The following is a 13,459-nucleotide window of genomic DNA, read 5'->3' as shown; positions in this document are numbered from 1 at the left end:
AAAGGTTCATTTGCAGAAGTTTCATCACCATACTAGGTGACATCTTCAGTGAGCCTCCGAATGAAGCACTTTTGGTGTAGCCCACTTTCTATTTATATGTTTGAGTTAGGGTTGGTTATGTCATTTCCTGTGGTGGCATTTTTTATGGTGATGTAATTTCCTGTGTTTTTTGTCAGGGAGTGGTAAATGGGATCCAAGTCAAAATGTTTGTTGGTAGAGTTCCGGTTGGAATGCCATGCTTCTAGGAATTCTCATGCATGTCTCTGTTTGGCTTGTGCAAGGATAGATGTGTTGTCTCAGTTGAAGTGGTGTCCTTCCTCATCCTTATGTAAGGACACAACTGAGAGTGGGTCACATCGTTTTGTGGCTAGTTGATGTTCATGTATCCTGGTGGCTAGTTTTCTGCTTGTTTGTCTAATGTAGTGCTTCTTATAATTCTTGCATGGTATTTTGTAAATTACATGTGTTTTGCTCGTGTCTGTACAGGGTCTTTCAAGTTCATTAGCTGATGTTTTAGTGTGTTGGTGGTTTTGTGGGCTACCATGATGTCAAAGGGTCTGAGTAGTGTGGCAGTCATTTCCAAGATGTCTGATGGAGGGGAGAGTGGCTAGGGTTTCTGGACATGTTTTGTCTGTTTGTTTGGGCTTATTGCTCAGAAATCCGTGGACTTTGTTCATTGGGTACTTGTTCTTTTTGAATACACGGTATAGGCGATTTTTCTCTGCTCTGTATAATTCCTCTGTGCTGCAGTGTGTAGTGGCTCATTGAAATAATGTTCTAATGTACCTTTGTTTGTGGATGTTGGGACGATTGCTTCTGTAGATCAATATTTGGTCCGTATGTGTTGTTTTCCTGGAGATGCTGTTTCGAAGACCCCCATTGGCTGTTCACACTATGACAACTAGGAATGGAAGTTTGTTGTTGTTTTCCTCCTCTTTAGTGAACTTTATGCCATTAAGGGTAATATTGATGGCCTAGAGGGCTTCCTCTAATTTATTTCGTTTAGTGATGACAAAGTTGTCATCCACGTAGCGGACCCAAAGTTTGGGTTGGATGGTTGGCAGAGCTGTTTGTTCAAGTCTCTGCATTACTGCCTCTGCTAAGAACCCTGGATATCGGAGATCACATAGGTATTCGATTGGTTGGTCTACAGGTTGTTGTTGTTGAAGGTGAAGTGTGTGGTAAGGCATAGGTCCTTGCTGATGACGTTAGTGGTGTTTAGTATATGTGTCTTTGGTTCTTCTAATAATGTAGTCAGTGTTTTCTTGGCCAGGTTGATGTTGATTGATGTAACCATTTTTTCATCCTCTTCTATCTTGGTGTCTTTGATGATCTTCAGGAATTCTTGGGTGGGTGGATGGAGTGGTGTGAGTCTTCGACTCAGTTTTAGTCTTTGGTGTAGCTCCTTGGCCAATCTGTAAGTTGGTGTTCCAGGTAGTGAGACTGTGGGTCTGACGGGGGCTCCTGGTTTGTGAATTTTGGGTAATCCGTAGCAGCGTGGTGTGTTGGATCCATCTGGTTTCATTTTTTGGACGTCGGTCTTACTTATTTCTCCAGATTTCTGATGTTTTTTTGAGTAGGGCTGTGATTCTATCCTCCAGTTGTGGGGTCAGGCTTATCGCCACTTGTTGGTAAGTGTTGATATCAGCAAGTAGTGTGTTCACTTTCTCAATGTAGTCTCCGATTTAAAATGACTGTCAAGCTTCCTTTGTATGCAGGTAGGATAACAATGCTTTTTTAAAAGAGTTTTTCAAGTGCTTTTCTTTCCTGTGTATTGAGCGTGTTTCCTTCCTTTTTGCCTTCTTAATGTTGGTGTGACTGTCTGTCTGATTTGTTGGGTTTCTTCTGTGAGTTGGTTGTCTTTCAGTGTTGTTTCTAATGCTGCTAAGAAATCATCTTTGTCCACATCCTGGAAGTTGTAATTTAATCCTCTTAGTAAGACAGCTTTTTTGGTATCAGTTAAGGGTCGGTCACATAAGTTTTTGTCCATGCTTCTGTGTTGTCAGTGTTGTTATTTTGTGTAAGTTTGTCTAGGTTTTTTCTGCAGGTGTCTTTTTTCATTTTGTGTTTGTCGCTGTCTAATATTGATGGCTTGTTGTATTGTGCCTGTCATTCATGGTCTGTTGCATTAATGAGTAAAGCTTTTTGCCGCAAAATTTACTGGTTGGAATTACTAAGTCTGTTGTGGGCATAATTAATCATTTCTCTAAGCATTCTGCGGCCATTTTGCTCTGCTATTCCTTTGGCTAATGGGGTGTTTAGGGAAGGTTTGTATTTAAGACATTTAGGTAGTACCTGTTTCCTTAGGCATTCATGCTGGAAGTACAGCTGTTCGCGGGTGGCACTCGTCAGATGGCATGGGTTTGCCATTTTCAGGCCAGTTTTAGTATATTGCGCAGATTTTGAGATGATTTGTAGCTCAGGTTGAGGTTCTGGATGTAGGTTTGCTCACTCAGATAAAAGGTTCATTTTTAGACATTTTGTTACCATACTGGGTAACATTTTCAGTGAACCTTTGAATGAAGCACTCTTGGTGTAGCCCACTTTCTATTTAGATGTTTGAGTTTCCTAGGGTTGGTGATGTCATTTCCTGTTCTTTTTCTCAGGGGGTGGTAAATGGGATCCAAGTCAATGTGTTTGTTGATAGAGTTCTGGTTGGAATGCCATGCTTCTACGAATTCTCAGGCACCTGTGTTTGGCTTGTGCGCAGATAGATGTGTTGTCCCTGTTGAAGTGGCGTCCTTCATCTGTATGAAAGGATACTGCTGAGAGTGGGTCACATCATGTTGTGGTGAGTTGATGTTCATGTATCCTGGTGGCAAGTTTTCTGCCCGTTTGTCCAATGTAGTGTTTGTTACAGTCCTCGCAAGATATTTTGTAAATGTCATTAATTTTGCTTGTTGTCTGTGTCGGGTCTTTCAAAATCATTGGCTGCTGTTTTAGTGAGTTGGTGGGTTTGTGGGCTAACATGCTGCCAAGACGTCTGAGTAGTCTGGCCCTGTTCACATCCATCAACGTCGACCAGGCCAAAGAAACACTGACTATATTATAAGAACTACTAAAGTCACATACACCCATCACCACCATCATCAGCAAGGACAGTATTGTGAAGCTAGTGGACCTATGCCTGACCACCCATTTCATCTTCAACAACAAAACCTACAGACAAACCAATGGAACACTCATGGGATCTCCGGTATGTTTGTTCGAGTCTCTGCATTATTGTTCCTGGACCTCTCCATCTCCATTAATGACGACCGACTTGACACTGACATTTTTTTACAAACCCACTGACTCCCACAGCTACTTGGATTACACCTCTTCCATCCTACCTCCTGCAAAAATGCCATCCTGTATTCCCAATTCCTCCGCCTCTGCCATATCTGCTCCCAGGAGGACCAGTGCCACCATAGAACACACCAGATGGCCTCCTTCTTTAGAGACCGCAATTTCCCTTTCCACGTGGTTAAAGATGTCCTCCAACGCATCTCGTCCACATCCTGCACCTCCGCCCTCAGACCCCACCCCTCCAAGCGTAACAAGGACTGAACCCCGCTGCTGCTCACCTTCCACCCTACCAACCTTTGCATAAACCGTATCATCCTCCGACATTTCCACCACCTCTAAATGGACCCCACCACCAGGGATATATTTCCCTCCCCACCCCTATGCGGTCTCTACATTGGGGAGACTGGGCGCCTCTTAGCAGAGCGCTTTAGGGAACATCTTCGAGACACCCGCACCAATCAACCAAACCGCACTGTGGCTCAACATTTCAACTCCCCCTCCCACTCTGCCGAGGATATGGAGGTGCTGGGCCTCCTCCACCGCCGCTCCCTCACCACCAGACGCCTGGAGGAAGAACGCCTCATTTTCCGCCTCGGAACACTTCAACCCCAGGGCATCAATGTGGACTTCAACAGTTTCCTCATTTCTCCCACCTCACCCGAGTTCCAAACTTCCAGCTCAGCACTGTCCGCATGACTTGTCCGACCTGCCTATCTTCTTTTCCACCGATCCACTCCACCTTCCTCCCTGACCTATCACCTCCATCCCCTCCCCCACTCTCCTATTGTACTCTATGCTACTTTCTCCCCATCACCACATTCCTCTCATTTATCTCTCCACCCTTCAGGCACTCTGCCTGCACTCCTGATGAACGGCTTTTGCCTGAAACATCGATTTTACTGCTCCTCGGATGCTGTCTGAACTGCTGTGCTTTTCCAGCACCTCTAATCCAACTCTGCCAACCATCCAGCCCAAACTTTGGTTCCGCTATGTGAATAACACCTTTGTCATCACTAAGCGAAACAAATTAGAGAAAGCCCTCCAGGCCATCAATAATACCCTTAATGGCATAAAGTTCACTAAAGAGGAGGAAAACAACAACAAACTTCCATTCCTAGTTGTCGTAGGAGAGTGAACAGCCAATGGGGGTCTTCAAACCAGCATCTCCAGGAAAACAACACATACGGACCAAATATTGATCTACAGAAGCAATCAATCATCCCAACATCCACAAACAAAGGTACTTAGAACATTATTTCAATGAGGCACCACACACTGCAGCACAGAGGAATTATACAGAGCAGAGAAAAATCACCTATACAATGTATTCAAAAAGCATGGGTACCCAATGAACACAGTTCACCGATTTCAGAGCAACAAACCCAAACAAGCAGGCAAGACATGTCTAGAAACCCTAGCCACTCTTCTGTACATCAAATACATCTTGGAAATGACTGCCAGACTACTCAGACCCCCTGACATCATAGTAGCCCATAAACCCACCAACACACTAAAACATCAGCTAATGAACATGAAAGACCCTATACAGACAACAAGCTAAATGCAAGATATTTTGTCAATGTCATTAGTTCAGCTTGTTGTCTGTATAGGGTCTTTCACTGTAACAAACACTACATTGGACAAACAGGCCGTAAACGAGCCACCAGGATACATGAACATCAACTAGCCACAAAACGATATGACCCACTCACTGTTGTATCCTTACATACGGATGAGGAAGGACACCACTTCAACTGAGACAACACATCTATCCTTGCACAAGCCAAACAGAGATATGCACGAGAATTCCTAGAAGCATGCCATTCCAACCGGAACTCTACCAACAAACATATTGACTTGGATCCCATTTACCACCCCTAAGAAAAAGAGCAGGAAATGACATCACCAACCCTTGGAAACCCAAATATATAAATAGAAAGTAGGCTACACCACCAGTGCTTCATTCAGAGGCTCACTGAAGATGTTACCTAGTATGGTGATGAAACATCTGAAAATAAACCTTTTATCTCAGTGACCAAACCTACATCCAGAACCTCAACCTGAGCTACAAATCTTCTCAAAGCTCAGTAATTAAACATTCCTGTTTACAAGGCTTTCAGAAAAGTTATGAAATTTAAAAAAAGATGGTGTTTTTGGTTAAAGAAAACTTTGTAACACTGGAGAAAAAAACCCTCAATGTTTCTGAGCTTTAAAGGACAAAATTGAATTGTCTGCAGCTAAGGAATCAGTACTATTTGCATTGCTTGGTGTAACATGAGCAAGCAGTTAGTGAGAAGGACATAAGAAATAAACCTGCAAAGAAATCACAAATGTAAACATCAGAGTGCTTGAATTTCACATCAACTGGGAACGTGGGAAGTAATCTATGGGGAAGCGAGAAACAAGTGATTTTCAATTGTTTTCAGGAGAATTTCCAACAGCTTAGGATGTCCACGCCACTAGGAAAGGAGGCACTGTCGAACCTGCTTTTTAGGAGTGACTTTGGCAAAGGAGATCATGGGACAGTGGAAAATATTTAAGAATCATTGTGTAATGTTACATTAGTAAAAAGAGCATGGAGGGGCAAAGTGCATCACCTCACACATTTCTGTTATGAACTTCATCTGACACCCGTCCATTCACATCAACTTGCCCAATGGCCTTGTACATTTCACTGTTCTCTCATTTTACAAGTTATCTAACATTTTTGTCCTCCACAAATCCTGGAATTGTCCCCCGCACCCCAATGTTTAGATAATCTAAGATTGGGAAAATACTGTTTCCCAGGGATCTTTACTACAATTCAGCTTGCAACCTGAAAAATATATACTCATTAACCATTACTCTGATGGTAGACAAATGGCATTAGCCAGGTGGAGGTGGATACTGCAGAAGCTGGAGATCAGAGTCAAGATTCGAGTGGTGCTGGAAAAACACAGCAGGTCAAGCAGCATCCAAGGAGCAGGAAAATCAACGTTTCAAGCAAAAGCCCTTCATCAGGAATGGCATTAGCCAATCCAGTTTGAGAATAACCAACTGGTGGAGAGCCAACGTCATTGGGTCAAAAACAGAACTAGGCCACACAGTCTAGAACTGCAATGCTGGTGGTACAAGCAGTAGCTGATCAATGGGGCTACCTTCAGAAAGGAATTGGTTTGGACACAGTTGAGGAATATTGCCTTAAAAAGAGATAGAAATTAAGCAAAAGAAGGGGGAGAAAAGAAGGGTATTTCTGACAGATGTCAGGTAGTAAATACAATTGAGAATCAAGCTGAATACAGAAGGCTCAGAAGAGAGATGAGAAAACAAACATGAGAAACACAGAAGAGATTATAAACAAAGACAAGCGGTTAAGAAAGCAAAATCCCAAAGTCTTCTACTGACATCATAATTTTTAAAGTGGTAAGAGGAGAAGTAGGGCTGATTAGGGATGATAAAGGGAATTTATACTTGAAGGCAAGTGACATGTCTGAGGTGTTAAATGACTATTTTATATCAGTCTTTACCGAGGAGGCAAATGTGGCTCAGGCCATGGTGACAGAGAAGAAAACACAATCATTAAAAGGGTTTAAAATTGATATGGAGATGACATTGGGTAAGTTGCCAGTATTTCAAGTTGATCAGACACCAGAATCAGATGGAATATATGAAAGGATATCAAAGGAAGTCTAAATGGAAATTATCTTAGAAATCTTCTCTGGATTCGAGGGTGGTGAATTAAGGTTGCAAAGATCATTCTGGCAATTACAAACCAGATAGTTCTACTTTGGTGGTGGGGAAATTGAGAAATCAATTCTGTCTTGAATAATAAATATATAGAAAATTGTAGTTTGATTTATGTGTCTACATGGATTTAAGGCAAAATCATGTATAACTAACAAAACTTTTTCTGAAGAGATAATAAGGTGTGTGTTGAGGGGGGCAAGGCTGATCACATGATGCACATGGATTGCCACAAGACAGACAGGTAAGAAAAGGTATAAATCATGGAACTGTTGCAAGGTGAACACAAAATTAGCGAAGTAATAGGAAATAGAATACTTTTTCACCTGGAAGCAGGTTGGTAGAGGAGATCCCCAGCAGTTCGTATTACAACCCTTATTTTTCCTGACGTACAAGTAATGTAAACAATGGTGTATAGGGGACAAGTTCAAAGTTTTTGTAAAAAAAAATATTGAAAGCATTGTACAGTATGAGCAAACAGTGTAGAAAATCTTAAGGACATTGGTAAGTTGAAGTCCAATGGAGAGAAGAGCAATGTGATGAACTTTGATACAAAGAAATGATGGGCCAAATGGCCTCCTTTGGCACCATACCAATTCTGAGATTTTACAAAGAATAGTACAGCACAGGAACAGGCCCTTCACTTCCACTCCCACCCCCCCCAAGACTGCACCGACATACAACATCTTTTTAAACTGAAAACCTTTTGCCTCTATTCCGTCTGTGCCCCCCTCCCCCATTCCCTACCTATTCATATTATTTGTCAAGATGCCTCTTAAATGTCACTATTGTAGCTGCCTCCACCACCTGCAATGGCAGTCCATTCCAGGCACTTACCAGCCTCTGTGTAAGAAAACCTGCCTTTCACATCTCCTTTAAACTATCTCCGTTTTACCTTAAGCATATGTCCCCTATTAAATGATAGTGTTATCCCGGGAAAAAGACCGAAACTGTCCATTCTCTCCATGTCTTCTATCAAGTCATGCCTCATTCATCGACATTCAAGTGAAAACAAACCAAGTTTATCTAATCTGTCTTCACTGATAATATCCTTCGTACCTGGAAACATACTGATAAACTATTTCTAAACCCCCTCCAAAGCTTCCACATTCTTTGAGTAGGTTGGTGACCAGAACCAAAAACAATATTCCAAAAGTGGCCAAACTAAAGTTCTATACTGCTGAAATGTGACTTACCAATTTTTGTACTCTATGCCTGAACCAAAGGCAAGCATGCCAAATACCATCCTTATCCACTTGTGTTGACACTTCCAGGTAACTATGGACCTGTACACCTAGCTCCCTCTGTATGTTGATGCTATTAAGGGTTGCTTCATTTACTGCATACTTCACTCCTGCATTAGATCTTCCAAAATGCATCACCTCACATTTGTCCAGATCAAATTCCATCTGCCATTTCTCTACCCAACTGTCCAGCCTATCCATATCCTGCTGTATCCTCTGGCAATCCTCCTCACTATCAGCAGCTCCTTCAATCTGTGTGTCATCCACAAACTTACTAACCAGAAACCTACATTCTCTTCCACACCATGGGTGACAGATCTCTAGTCAGAAAAACACACTACTATCTCTACCGTCGTCTTTCATTAAGCCAGTCCTGTATCCATCTTACCAGCTGACTACGGATTGCATCTGACTTTACCTGTTGTATCAGTCTGCCATGAAGGACTATGTCAAAAGCCTTGCCGAAGTCCATACAGACATCATCTGCTGCCCTTCCCCTCAATCATCTTTGTCACTTCCTCAAAAAACTCAATTCACTTTATGAGACCCGACCTTCCTACATAAAGCTATGCTGCCTATTGCTAATAAGTCTATATTTTTCCAGATGTGTAAAGCCTATCTTTAGGAGTCTTCTTCAATAATTTCCCTCCACTGATATAAGGTTCACTGGCCTGTAATTTCCCAGATTATCCCTGTTGCACTTCTTAAACAAAGAAACAATAAAGGCTATTCTCAAACCGTCTGGAACCCGTCCTGTGAGTAAAGAAGAAATAAAGATTTCATACAGACCCTGGTAATTTCCTCCCTTGCCTCCCTCAGCATTCTGGGATCGAACCCATCTGGCTCTGGGGACTTGGCTACTATAATGCTTTTCAAAGCACTCACCCCCTTTTTTATATGGACATGCACAGAGTATCAATTAACCCCTCCTGAGACTTACTGTCCAACATAGCAAAAATGAGAATTGCAGATGCTGGAGATCAGAGTCAAGATTAGAGTGATGCTGGAAAAGCACAGCAGGTCAGGCAGCATCCGATGTTTTGGGCAAAAGCCCTTCATCAGTCCCCCATTCCTGATGAAGAGTTTTTGCCCAAAAAGTCGATTTTCCTGCTCCTCGGATGCTGTCTGACCTACTATGTTTTTCCAGCACCACACTAATCTTGTCACTGTCCAACATGTTCACAAAGCAGAAGGACATGGTCACAAAGCATTTATTATGAACGTCACTCACTTTCTCTGGCTTCATGCATAAATTCCCTCCTTTGTCCTTGCGTGGACCTACCCTTTCCCTAGCCAAATTCTTTTTCCTTATGCATATAAAATATCTTGGGATCTTCCTTAATCTTGTTGCCAAAGATATTTCATGGCCCCTTTTAGTCCTCTTAAATCTTTATTTAAGTTATTTCGTTCTTTACCGTGCGGACAGGGTTGAACATGGTTGGGGTTGGGCTGTGTTGGACAGGGTTGGACGGGATGGGGGCAGGCGGGTGGGGGCGGTGTTGGATGGGATGGGGGCCCTTTAAACCCATCTGTGCCCAGACAAGTACTACTTCTGTTTAGAAGATCCAAAACATCCAGTACTTTTTCCAAAGTTTTGTATTGTAATGACAAAAATATTCTAATAGTTTGTAGAAATGCAACATTAGATTTCTGAAATTAACTTAAATTGCTAGGCTTTCAAAAAGAAAACTTGCTGGGGGGGGGGGGGGGGAGAAAAGAGGGGAGGTGGGAGGGGGGGCAGGGCATGCGTGCGCTGTGATGCTGCCTTATCTCCTGAACAGGGAGCAGCCTTTACAGAAATCTCCAAGCCCCAGAGAAGCATTGAATCGATTAACCGCATAATCAATTATCCAAACTAAATAGTGCCTGCCCAACTCGTTCAGATAATCAAGGTTCCTCTGTACTTTTTTTTTGGACTGAGTTCACAAGATTCCTGAATCTTGCCATCCTCTACCTTCATTTTCACAAGAAATTGCTGGTCTCGACCTCTAATCAACTAGCCTTTAAAAAGTTCCCACATGTTGTGGATTTTAACTCAAACAGCTGATCCCTATTTAGATTCCCAGTTGTTGCCCAATGTTGTCAGTGTTAGCCTTCCCTAATTTCATATTTTCATTTAAGGACTACTCTTATCCTATCCACAAGTAACTTAAAACTGATAGAATTATGGTCACTGTTTCAGAAATGCTTTCCCATTGAAACATCAATCACCTGAGAAGGCTCATTGTCTAGAAGGGATATTTACATATTACTTCAAAAAACCATCCTAGACACACCCAACAGATTTCCTGCATCCAAGCCCCTTGCACTAAACGAGTGAAGTAGGAGCTGCATTAGATCATTGGATCCATCAAATCTGCTCCATGTAACAAATTCATGGCTAAACCATCTTTTGATTTGAGAATGATGTCCATTCGAGGTCATGAGTATGTCCCATGGGCCTTCATGTGAATGTTTATTCTCGATCCCAAGATCCCCGAGCACAAGTGGTAGCATGTTCCATGGTGGTAGTGTGATCTGGAGTGCACAATTTCATTCTCTGCATCACTAAGGAATTTCATGGACAATCTATCACATTTTTGGGCAGAACGGTGGCACAGTGGTTAGCACTGCTGCTTCACAGCGCCAGAGACCTGGGTTCAGTTCCTGCCTCAGGTGACTGTGTGGAGTTTGCATGTTCTCCCCGTGTCTGCGTGGGTTTCCTTCGGGTGCTCCGGTTTCCTCCCACAGTCCAAAGATGTGCAGGGTCAGGTGAATTGGCCATGCTAAATTGCCTGTAGTGTTAGGTAAGGGGTAAATGTAGGGGTATGGGTGGGTTTCGCTTCTGCGGGTCGTTGTGGACTTGTTGGGCCGAAGGGCCTGTTTCCACACTGTAATCTAATCTAAATCTAAATTTTTGATTATTTGGCAATGAAACATCCTCAGAATCATCAATGTTCATGCTTTAAGAGGAGAGCATCAGGTTGTCTTCGAAATTGAAAGACTCAGGATAACAGGATTCCTCTAAGTCGATTGACAAGGTTCCTCATTATAGGCTGGTTAATGAGGTCAGATCACATAGAATAGAGAGAGAACTAGACACCTTGATATAGAACTGGCTCGAAGGTAGAAGACAGGGAGTGATGGTGAAAGGTTGCTTTTCAGACTGGAGGTCTATGACCAATGATGTGCCACAACGATCGGTGCCAAGTCCACTTCCTTTTATCATTTACGTGAATGATTTGGATGTGACTGTAGGAGGTATGGTTTGTAAATTTGCAGATGACATCTAAATTGGCAGTGTAGTGGACTGTAAAGAAGGTTACCTCAGAGTACAATGGGGCCTTCATCAGATGGGCTGACAGGCCAAGGAGTGGCAGATGGTGTTTAATTTAGATAAAAATGAGGTGCTGCATTTTGGTAGGGCAAACTAGGGCAGGATGTATACACTTAATGGTAAGGTCCTGGGACATGTTACTAAATAAAAAGGACCTTGGAGTGCAAATTCATAGTTCATTGAAAGTGGAGTCAAAGGGAGACTGGGTAGTGAAGGCAGCATTTGGTAAGCTTGTCTTTATTGATCAGTGCATAGAGTATCATGTTCAGCTGGTTAGGCCACTTTTGGAATACTCCATAGAACCTCCAGTGTGGAAATGGACCATTCGGCCCAACAAGTCCATATCGGCTCTCTGAAGAACATCCTACCCTATCCCTGAAACTCTACATTTCCACCTAACCTACATATCCCTGGGCATTATGGGCAATTTAGTATAGCCAATCCACCTAACCTGCATATCTTTGGACTGTGGGAAGAAACCAGAGCACCTGGTGGAAATCCCCGCAGACATGGGGAGAACATGCAAACTCCATAGATAGTCGCCAGAATTTGGAATTGAACCGGTGTTCCTGGTGCTGTGAGGCACCAGTGCTAACTACTGAGCCACCATGCCATCCTTAATACGGTGTTCAGTTCTGGTCTCCTTGCTTGGGAAGGATGTTGTGAAACTTGAAAGTTCTGAAAAGATTTACAATCATGTTGCCAAGATTGGAGGGTTTGAGCTATAGGAAGAAGCTGAATAGGCTGGGGCTATTTTCTCTGGAGCCTCAGAGGCTGAGGGGTGATGTTACAGGTGTTTATAACATCATGAAGGACATGGATAGTGAATAGCCAAGGTCTTTTCCTCAGAGTGGCAAAGACCAAAACAAGAGGGCATAGGCTTAAGGTGAGAGGGTAAAAATCTTTAAAGGGATGAAGGGGTAACATTTTCAAACAGAGGGTGGTGCATGCATGGAATGAGTTGCCAGAGGAAGTGGTAGAGGCTGGTACAATTACAACATTTAAAAGACCTCTGGATGGGTATATGAATAGGAAGGGGTAAGAGGGATATGGGCCAAATGCTGGCAACTGGGATTGGATTAATTTGGGATATCTGGTTGGCATGGACAAGTTGGACTGAAGGGTCTGTTTCTGTGCTGTACATCTCTATGACTCTCCATCAATCAAAACAGCCTCAGTCATCTACCTCTTCAAACTTTCAATGTTTAATACATGTTTTAATGAGATAACCACACATTTTCATAACCTTTAGAGTTTACAGGATCATTGTTGTCTCTCAGAATAAAATAGAAAGCTGGCATGGTGACTTACTGGTTAGCACAGCTGCCTCACAGCACCAGGGACCAAGGTTTGATTCCAGGCCCAAGCGACTGTCTGTCTGGCATTTGCAGATTCTCCCAGTGTCAGTGTGGGTTTCCTCCAGGTGCTCAGATTTCCTCCCATAATCCAAAGACGTGCAGGTCAGGCGGATTGACCATACTAAATTGACCAGCGTGTTTAGGGTGTGCAGGTTAGGTGGATTAGCCATGGGAAACATAGGGTTACAGGGACAGAGTGGGTCTGGATGGGATGCTGTTCGAAGGGTCGCTGTAAACTTGATGGGCTAAATGGCCCGCTTCCACACACTAGGGATTCTATGATTCTATAGATACAGTCACATTTGTATTCACACTTTGCTCCTAGGACTGCATTTTATCTCATGAATGGATTTAATTAACTTTTTCTGCACCCTTCTAAAGCCTAATACATCATTCCTTAGGTATGACGACCAACTCTACACAACATTCTTGGCATTGCCTCAGCAAAGGTATAAGATACAGAAAGACTTATTTTGATACTCTGAATCTCTATGTAGCAATGACTAAAATACCATTTGCCTTAATTGTTT

The 13,459-nt window shown here is 42.8% G+C and overlaps 1 protein-coding gene across 4 annotated transcripts in view; it reads right to left on the bottom strand.

Moving 5' to 3' along the window:
* Positions 1 to 13,459, bottom strand: part of epha6 (eph receptor A6) — a 674,628-nt gene that overhangs the window by 583,766 nt on the left and 77,403 nt on the right. The gene's annotated exons all lie outside the window — the stretch shown is intronic.

The sequence above is a fragment of the Chiloscyllium plagiosum genome, chromosome 12 (genome assembly GCF_004010195.1).
Source record: "Chiloscyllium plagiosum isolate BGI_BamShark_2017 chromosome 12, ASM401019v2, whole genome shotgun sequence".
Lineage (NCBI taxonomy): Eukaryota > Metazoa > Chordata > Chondrichthyes > Orectolobiformes > Hemiscylliidae > Chiloscyllium > Chiloscyllium plagiosum.
This window is presented reverse-complemented; position numbering and strand designations above follow the sequence as displayed.